General features: G+C 39.3%; 1 pseudogene; it reads right to left on the reverse strand.

The window, feature by feature from the left end:
- Positions 1-6,635: 6,635 nt before the first annotated feature.
- On the reverse strand, positions 6,636-10,487 carry LOC139718922 (uncharacterized; annotated as a pseudogene).
- Positions 10,488-10,916: the final 429 nt, after the last annotated feature.

Genomic DNA, 10,916 nt, shown 5'->3' on the forward strand with positions numbered 1-10,916 from the left:
TGATTACTATAGAGGGTGAATTTAAAATGAAATGCAAACATGTATTTTAAAGGTCCTGTTTACCGTTGAGAACAGTGATTTAAAAAAATGTTCAAGATATCTCCTTAGATGCATATTATGTGTAGGTCATTTCGTTGTATGACAAAGCATCCCACCATATAAAACGTTTTCAATAAAGCATGAAATATAAGGAGATATCACTATTTTTCTCACTAAACCATAACTGTAGACGGCTTAATCTGGAATAATTTTTATTATAACTGTTGTACACATATTGTATATCTAAAAATACATAAAATCGATAATAATGGTTCAAATATTAATGGTTGTTTCTATCCCTAACGCACATTTAAGAACTATTTTGAAGCACCAATGCTTGGTTTTTGTTTCACATGCAAAAGGTAAATGCTGCCTTTACGTTAGAATATGAAATTTTGCATACATGTACTTTCTTTTCTATTATCTTGTATAGGAAGTCGCTGGAAACGTCATAGATGGCATGATTTTCTTGATCGATTATAATTTGTTGAAAATTAGAATGATACCTTTCTTAAGAAAGTTTTCCTCAAACTTTAACCAATAGTATTTTCTTATTTGCCAAGGGTTTTTTTTAAAGAAGTTATCTTTAGTTTTGGCTTCCCCTTACTTTAGGTTCCAAACATAGACGTGTAAATTCATCTATTTCAACGTTTGACGTTGTATCTCAGATCAGCAAAAGTTGTCGATTTCTACAGCCTGGATGCATTAGGATGCATGCAGAAAATGCACAGAAATTGGTTAGGAAAAACATATAGCACTAATACTAAAGTAGTCATATGAGCGGTTGAATTGGCAGAAAGGGATGGAACAAACGTTATGAACATCCCTTTCTGCCAAAGGAGGTCAAAAAGACGTCTCAATTTGGTAGCAACTACATGGTCAAAGTTGTCGCAAGTCTGAAAATGACCAGAAAATGACGTGATTTCAACGTCTCATAGAAACGAATTTATCACGTCATGTTATGGACCTCCTGGTGTGTTACGTCAGTTTTCCGACATATCTATTACCTAATATTGGTGACATATTGATGACGTAAAATTTACGTTAATTGTGCGACGTAAATTTTACGTCATAAACACGTATTAATGACGCAATCTACGTTGGTTTGCAACGTATTCATAGCGTTATTTAAATGACGTCTTAATACCGTAATATATACTGTGTTTTACAAAGCATTTATGACGTCATATGAGCGACGTATTAACGTGAAATTTTCTTCAGTTTTGCGACGTATTTATGACGTCATATTAAAAACGACGAACTAAAGAAGTAGAATTCAAGTCAATTTTATGACGTATTATTCACGTCGTATTTACGATGCATAAGTGAAGTAAAATGTACGTTGCTTTGCAACGTATTTATCACGTCATATTAAATGATCTTATTATGATATTAATGATATAACGTGAAATTTAGGCTACATTGTTTTGAGACGTATTATTTATGACGTTATATTAGCGACATATGAACATTATGTTCCCGTCAGTTTTGCGACGTCTTTTTGACGTCATATAATTAGGCCTACGAGTTATAGTTTTATAGTTATATCAGTTTGCTTTGCAACGTGTTTATCACGTACGTCATATCAATGACGTATTATAACGTTAAATTTACGTTGTTTTGCGACGTATTTATGACGTTATATTAACTTGTGAACGTTATATTCACGTCAGTTTTGTGACGTGTTTATGACGTCATATAATTAGGCCTACGAATTATAGTTTTGTAGAGTTATATCAGTTTGTTTTGCAACGTATTTATCACGTCATATTAATTACGGATTATAACGTGAAATTTAGGCTACATTGTTTTGGGACGTATTTATGACGTTATATTAGCGGCATATGAACGTTATGTTCACGTCAGTTTTGCGACGTCTTTGTGACGTCATATAATTAGGCCTACGAATTATAGAGTTTTTATGACGTTATATTAACGACATATAAACGTTATGTTCTCGACAGTTTTGCGACGTCTTTATGACGTCATATAATTAGGCCTACGAATTATATTTTTGTAGAGTTATATCAGTTTGTTTTGCAACGTATTTATCACGTCATATCAATGACGTATTATGACGTTAAATTTACGGTGTTTTGCGACGTATTTATGACGTTATATTAGCGACATATTAACGTTATGTTTACGTCAGTTTTGCGACGTCTTTATGACGTCATATAATTAGGCCTACGAATTATAGTTTTGTAGAGTTATATCTGTTTTGCAACGTATTTATCACGTCATATTAATGACGTATTATGACGTCAAATTTACGTTGTTTTGCGACGTATTTATGACGTTATATTAGCGACATATTAACGTTATGTTTACGTAAGTTTTTCAACGTCTTTATAACGTCATATGATTAGGCCTACTAATTATAGAGTTTTATAGAGTTATATCAGTTTGCTTTGCGACATACTGTCGTCAGAATGACGACATTTTTACGTCATTACTGTCGTCAGAAAGACGTCGAAACTGTCAACAATAAGACGAATTTTTGTTCAAATGGAGATATAAAATTGACGTCATCATTTAGACTTCAAAAAGGCGCAATAAATGTCGTTTGTTTCACGTAATAAGCAAAGAGAGCTGACATCATTTAGACGTCTTAAACTGACGCCAGAAAGTCGTATTTCTGCTCAAATGGATGACGTCTAAAAGACGACAATTTTGACGTCTTTCTGACGTCTGGGTTGTTATACAAAGTCGTCATAAAGACGTGTAAATTACTAATTTAAAGACGAGAATGATGTCAACAAAGTCTTTCAGACGAAAATAAAGATACTGGACGTCATATAAACGTTTCAAACTGACGTCAATATGCCGTATATTTGCTCAAATGGAAGTTGTCCAAAAGATGTCATTGGTGGTCATATAAGAGTCGTCTTAATGACGTGTAAATCACAATTCTAAAGACAAGATGTACGTCAGAACGTCATGAGCACTTCGTTTACACGTTATTCATGACTTTTTAACGTATATTGGAAAAGAAAACAAGGAATACATCTGAAAGACGCCTTTTCTTCAAGATCAATTAGGGAAATGGACATGATTTTGATGTCATTTTGAAGTCGTGGCCAATTGGTTTATCAGTATTTCAGTTTAAGATCTAATAAAGCGCTTGTGAGCACCTCAAGGTACAATCATGATAAAAATCTAACCTACCCTATTATACTCCTGCAAATGTCCTTAGCCTTATATCTACGTCTACCACCTATTCATATATATAGTTACTAGCAGTGTTGCATCACGTTTAAGGGGGAAAATTTGTAATGCTTTATGACATGGTTATTAAACTAGGTCACAGCAGGCTCAATCTTGAAATATATAAATATGTGTTCATAAAACACGCTGAAGTTTGAATAACAAATATTGTTTTTAAAACAATTGAGTGCACAATTTCTGACACCTTTATGATTATGCCCAGAATGTTTACTTTTTTAGACGTGAACAACGACCAGCTGTGACCTCGCTTTCATTTTCTTTCAAAATAACTCTTGATTACGTTTTTTTTTACGTTAGCATACACGAAACTTTGCAAGTAACGATATACTGCACACCTTCCACACCCACACAAACACATAAACACACAAACACACACCACACATTGCACGCACTCGCACATACACACAAAGACACACACACAAAATGCATGGAAGGTGCAATCAGTGCACTTTCAGGCGCCCGCCCTCGCGTTTTCGGTGCAAAGAAAACACACACACACACACACACACACACACATTGCAACATTGCTGATAGATTCCGTACTATTGTCCAGGCTTGGTATGGAGCTATATAGGACACCATAATATGATGGCTATCATCGTGTAAACGTATAGTGATATATCAGTTTCCTATAAATGCATATTATAAAAACGCGTAAGTAGCGTCTGTGACTCTGAACAGATGCTTGATGGTCCAACTTAATGAAAAGACCTTAAATTTGGCTAATATCGGGTAGATTAATTTTCTTTTGGTTATCCTTCACCATTAGAATAAATGAAATTGTGCCAAATAACAACACATTTTATATAAAACGTTCTTTTCAAGTCGCTTCCACAAATGTGTATTACTCATAAACTCATGAACCCACCTGGGAATCTGAGACCAGTTAATGACAGGTGATCGTTTCGAATATATCGATCATGAAGTTTCATAAAAAGTTACGAGAATAACAAGAACTCGAGTTTTGGAGCGCGCTCGGTAACCAGCTAACACGTGTGAAGGCGGCTAGTGTTCTTAAAAACAAACAAACAAACAAACAAACAAATGAGTGTTTTAATATTCAATCATTTATCGTCATCATTTCATTGAATCGACTTACAATAAGGGTGCTAGGCCATGTGTCCATTGAAGGGAGGGATCGAGTTGGAATATAGTCGCAATGCTTATTTAGACTGATGATAATGATGAAGCTGAAAATATGCAAGAGATTTCGTGAAGTTGTTGATGGATTGGTGACATGAAAAAAAAGTATTGATAGTGCGATATGGTGGAGGATAGATTGCTTGTGGTACATTGTAATATGTATACGATGGTAATACGAGTAGCAATCATGGTGATGATTATCCAGTATAGTGAAATGATAGTAATGATGTTTATGGTCGATCCCACAGAACCCACAGAACAGTTTTATAGTAATTGAAGCAATGATGGCAGTGATGATTGCTTGATATTAAAGGAAACCAAAACCCAAAAGAGCAATATGGATTGAGTGAACGCAGCAACATTAGTGAAAGTTTGAGAAAAATCCGACAATCGACGCAAAAATTATTCATTTTTATAGTTTTGGTGTTGTAATCACTGGATAAGGAGACTACTAGATGTAAAGAAAACATGAAGAGAATTCCACAAAGAAATCATTTTTCATGAAAATTACACATTCCATCAACTTAATTGATGCTGACATAAGTTGTGTTAAAGGCAGTAATCATTCCCCCTACTTTCTGAAAGCGGTTGTTATAGTCCAATGTTAATACGCAAGAAAAGTGAAAACATGTTTTATGATTTTCTTTATATTTATGTTGTTGTCCACACATGATATCATGAACTCAAGTATCCCCTTATCCAGTGGTACCAACATCAAAACGTTAAAAATGCGTAACTTTTGCATATTTTACAATTGTGCGATTTTGTCTCACCTCCCTGCTGTAACTGTCACTGATGTGTTTTACTAATGTTGCTGCTTTCACTCAATCCACATTTCTCTTTGGGTTTGGGTTTCCTTCACTGATGGTCGTTTTGGTAGAGGTAACGAGGTACTTGATGAGGAGAACTATAGGGTTGGCAATGATAAAGTGAACATCAAAAAATATAGACCTATATATTTATATTGATAGATCAATTCAAACCGTACGTGATATTAGAATTCTAAATGAAAATGAGGTGCTGTTTGCTTTATAAATTTTGTTTCAAAATGCCTTTATAAAGCTGTTTAAATTAATATATTAATATACAGATTTTATCGATCGAAATCGATGATTATAGTCTCCCCCAGCTTCTCTTCCCTCCCCCATCTTCATCTTGGATGTTAGTGCATGAGAATGTAATCATATATCTTGATCTACATGAACCTCAACTAAAAAGGAGCCTACTACGCCTTTCTGAATCATTTTTTTAAAGCACAATCGTCGTGAGGTTGGAGAAGTACAAACCCAAATTAACCAAGTAGTGTATTCCTGTTACCCAATTAGACCTAATGCCCACTTCGAATCTGATTCTACGTGGCTTAATAAACATGATCAATGTTAACAATAGCAATTGCTGCAGTTGTACGCCTATATAGGCCTATCAATACTTCATTCCAAGCTTAGATTTCCAATTTACTTTTGCAAGATATTGATGAAAACTTCGAGTTTGCATCTTAACAACAATTTGTACTCCATGACTGAATTTCTCTTTTCTTATTTTTCCTTCGAGACGCTCAGCGCTTAGAAACATTGTAATAAGCGCTTTATAAGTTGTATTTATTATTATTATTAACAACGCAAGTCTTGCGAGACAAAGGAAAAGTGTCAGCAGACGGCGAACAAAACCACAGGAATACCAGTAGTGTAAGCAGACGGCAAAGCAGAACGCGATGCCGATGGTGAAGTGGAAACACGCACACACACACACACAACACACACACACATACACACACACACGCACACACACATACACACACACCCACAAAGCCGCCGTGTTATGACAGTTCACCTGATTCTGTGGTTAGCAGACGACCATGGTACTGTAGAGAAGAAAGCAACACAAGTATCGCAACCAACTAAGTACACTGATAGTCTTTGCTCAAGTGCCACAATTGGCAATTTCGACGCGTTAGGGTTACGGAAAAAAAAATCGCTTCCTGGCCTGCTGTGCTGTAAGAGGTCCTTGAAAACAAATTGCGCACCGCTGGTTTTTACCTGCATGTGGTCTAGGTGAAGATTGTGCAGCGACTGTACTCTCTGCGCAGAAACTAAGGCCATTAATGTGCACAGTTTCCAGGTCAACACTTTCAAAGAAAGTGTCTTTGCAGGTGCCCACCTACGAAGTTTATTAAACACTATGTTCACATCCCAAATCTCACGATATCTGGGTAACGGTGGGCGAAGATGAAAAACACCTTTAACGAAACGCGAAATGAGTGGATGTTTTCCAACTGGACAATTATCCTCCAATATCAAAAACGAAGAGAGTGCACTACGTGCACTGTTGATAACACTGTAACTACAACTTTCATCATAAAAAAAAAACACTTAAAAATTCTAGCACGTCCTTTGCTTGTGCTGTTAGATAGTTCAAACTACGCTTTGTACAAAAGGACTTCCATTTTCTGATGTAAACCCCATACTGCTTTTTTGTAGATTTTCGCCACGATGCTGCGATGATGTCAACTGTTCTTGAATTCAGTCCATCTCTGCTTAGGGGTTTTCGCAGCACCTGAAACAGAGCAGATCAAGTCTGTCATGCAGGGGGTGAGGTTCTCCCGTTCCCGGGAGCGTAAGCAACTCTGCACTATGTCTTAATAACATTGGTCTTTCAGTGGTCAAGGACATTAATACTGGGAACCATGGTTGGGTGGGCCAGTTTGGTACAACTACGATGCCTTTTGCTTTGTCCTGCCTAATTTTTTGTAGGCATCTTGAGATAAGACAGAAGGGAGGAAAGGCATAGAAATCCAATGGACCCCAATCGAGAGTGAAGGCATCTACATTTTCTGCCTCTGGGTCTGGCTGCCATGCTACATATCTTTCTACTTTTTATTTAGCCTTGATGCAAACAAGTCGATTTCTGGGGTACCATAGTAACTGGCAATTTCCTGGAATTTGGCTGGATTTAGCATCCATTCAGACCCATCATTAAACTGTCTTGACCTGTGGTCCGCTTCTACATTTAATTTTCCAGGAATGTGTGACGCAGTGATCCAAATGTGCTTTTGTATGCACCATTTCCAAATTTCTTTTGCGGCATCATTACAGTTAGGGGACTTAACGCCTCCCATGTTGTTTAGGTATGCTACAGCTGTAGTGTTGTCTACACGCAGCAAAACATGCACATCTCTTAGTTCTTTGCAGTACGACTTGAGACCATGCCCAGCCGCAACTAATTCAAGATAATTGATGCCACTATGCTTTGCATTATGTAGTTCCTTCTCACTCCATCTTCCCCCAGTACTACTGTGGAGGTTTGTGGCGCCCCATCCTGCCCCACTGGCATCTGAGCGCAATTCTAGATCTGCTTTCTTTCTTTGGATTGGAGCGAAGGCAGTGTGAATGTTCTCTACCCACCACTGAAGCTCCTGTTTTGCTTCGGTGGATAGTTCCATTTTTCTATCAAAGTGACCTTTGTTTGCCTTCAGAGCTTGAATTTTGTCCTTTTCCAGTTCACGATAGAACAATGGACCATACTGTACTGCCGGAAAGCTTGCTACAATCTTTCCGATCACTCGTGCTACTTGCCTAATTGAAGGTCTATTCATATGTAGCAAGTTAGCGCACAGATCTCTGATTTCTGTCATTTTTTCTTCTGGCAGACTGATAGACATTTCTACAGTGTCAAGCATAAAACCAAGGAATTTTATTTTCCTGGTCGGATAGAGCACTGATTTTTCTGGGTGCACCACAAACCCAAGATGTGTGAGAAGGCTTACTGTTGTAGCTATGGATTCCTTCAGTTTCGCTTCACTTTCACTGATCAGTATGGTATCGTCAAGATATCCAATAACGATGTGGCCCAATCTTCTCAGTGTTGCAAACACTGGTTTCAATATTTTAGTGAACAAACGGGGGGGCTGAGCTAAGCCCATTTGGCATTGCTTTGAATTGCCAACACTGGTCACTGAAAGTGAAACGTAGGAATTTTCTGTCTCCATCATGCACTGGGACTGAATAGTAGGCATCTCGAAGGTCGACTGAGGCTAAGAAATTGTTTGGAGATATCAATTCCAGTACTTTGTGAATATTGTCCATCTTGAAATGACGATACACAAGATACTTGTTTAACTCTGACAAGTCCAGAATTAACCGTATGCCCCCATTCTTTTTGGGGCGTGGAAATACATTGGAGATGAACTCTCCTTCCACATGACTGCATTGCTCAATAACATTTTTTGTCTGCAGATTTCTGATTTCTTCATGCACACGAGCATTGTCAATTGAATTTCTCCGAAAGGAGTGAGGATTTCTTGTGCTTGTAGGGGGGAATTTTCCCTCCTTAAATTCCAATTTCATGCCAGAAATTGAGTTCAGAATGAATTGATCATGTGTCACTGTCCTCCAGTTATTTCTAAATAGCCTCAGTCGACCTCCAATAGGCCTATCGTGTTTCAATGTACTACTAGATCTAGTGCCAAGTCTAGTGTGATTAGGTAAGCAGAGATTACTCACCGTTTCGGCGGTATCAGCTCCTACTTCCTCCGATGGGAGTGCCCCCCCTCGCTGGGCTGTCTGTTGAGTTGCCTGGCTCGGCGAGCTCAGCGTTTGTGTGTGAGGTGGTGGCTGCCTGCCCCTCCTGTTGTAATTCTGGCCTAAAAAAGGTCCAGCAGTAGATCCAGCTACCGGTCTGTCATATGCAGCATGCTGAAAACCGCGTCCTCTCTGTGGATACGGCCTACTGAGTGAGCGCTGATACGCCGCGATTGGTCTCGCCCTCCCTTGCGATTTCATGACTCCAGCTGCCGCTAGCTGTTGATCTTTCAAGTCCTTGACTTGTTTTCCTAGATCGTCTCCAAACAGTAGACGGGTAGCAGGGAGGGATGGCTTACACAAATGTGCAAATCTAGAGTTTATGTCTGGTTTGATCAGCTCCTTACGGAGACAGTTGAGCTCGAAATTCGCGTTGCAAATCAGAGCGAGGGCATCTTGCTGCGTATCAGACATGCGACCTGCTGAGAGCGATCTTGTGAACGCATTTAATCCCTTTGAGCGATTTTTGCACCCGTTGTAGCTTTAAATCCCGACTCTTGGTCGCTGGTGGCAGAAAATCCCAGATAGGCGGATTCACTTTGGGCACATCGATGAGCTGACAATTGTTTGGAGAGGGATACTTTCCAACCACATCCTCCAGAACTTTCAGTTCGAGTTGGTGAGTCATGAGATAGGTAGTCGACTTTGCCACTTCCTCGTCTATTGGATCCCCAATATACAATGTCAGTGGGCATCGCGAATTTAGCTGCTATGGTGGGGATCTCAAACTGTTCCACTTGGGACTGCGGGATCTGCTCTGCGTGGTCGAATCCAGACGCAGTATCGTCGTCATGATCTATCATGTACATATCCAGTTGCCCAGTGGGCGAGTTATCCGGCATGTTCATGTCTGCGTGTGGCGCGGTTGGATAGTATGCACCCCGCGTACTCATATCTTGCTCGCCACTGCCCGTGGCGGTCGCCATGTTGGCCGGCGAACGCGATGAATTTGCGGTCGCTTGTGGTAGAGCTTCGATCACTTTGGAAAGCAAATTAACTTTCCATTTTGTCAAGCCTTTCGGCGAATTCAGTCATATGAGCAGAAGTTTTTTGCTGTGAAGATCCCGCTACGGTTTTGGCAGTACCTTTCTTCACCTTCGTATTACTGACCGACGAAGCGCTCGTCTTCTTCGCGGTGTTACTGATAGCTACTGCGGCCTTGCCGCTTGCGTGTTTTTCTACCGGGATACCGACCTTGCCGGTGCCCGGAACCAGCGGGCCAGCTTTAGCGGGCGCCGCTGGGGGTTTGGGAGAGGCAGCCGTGCTCGCCTCCATACCGATCGTTAATTTTTTGATAACGGAAACGTGAAATATAGTCTCGAAAGTGACTTACACTTCGACTAAGAGACTTTAATTTTCAATATTCCACTAAAGCGCTAACCTATTCGTGAGGATCGCGCCGATATTTCAGGGGAAAAAACGGGCATCCGAAGCCGTGCTTCAGTGCAAATGCGCCGTCAACGAATTGGGGAATCTGCGCATGCGTCAGCGGGTCTCTTGTCAACGTAATCCCTGACGGAATTACGAAGTATAATATCAAAGCTGATACATACAGACATTCTCTCACAAAAAAAGCTTTCACAAGAAATGAAAAAGAAAATTGTAGAGAGTTTGCCCAGCAATCAAGCTCATACGGGTCAACTGAAAACTGAGCTGATGATAGCAACTGATATGAATTATGACATATCTGTCAACATTGATGTTTGTGATGGTTTAACAAATGGTGCTACTTGTGTGGTGAAACATATTGACTTCAAAAAGAGCACTATGAGACCAGCTATCATATGGGTTGAGTTTCCTGATGCCAAAGTCGGATGTTCAAGAAGAAATCAGTACAATCACTTGTATGGCAAGGACATAGATGCAAAGTGGACTCCCATCTTTGAAACAAAACGTACATTCGTGTACAACAGGAAAACATTTGAGAGA

Source organism: Diadema antillarum, unplaced genomic scaffold (assembly GCF_040938485.1).
Source record: "Diadema antillarum isolate AM-2024a unplaced genomic scaffold, OU_Dant_1.0 scf00000102, whole genome shotgun sequence".
Lineage (NCBI taxonomy): Eukaryota > Metazoa > Echinodermata > Echinoidea > Diadematoida > Diadematidae > Diadema > Diadema antillarum.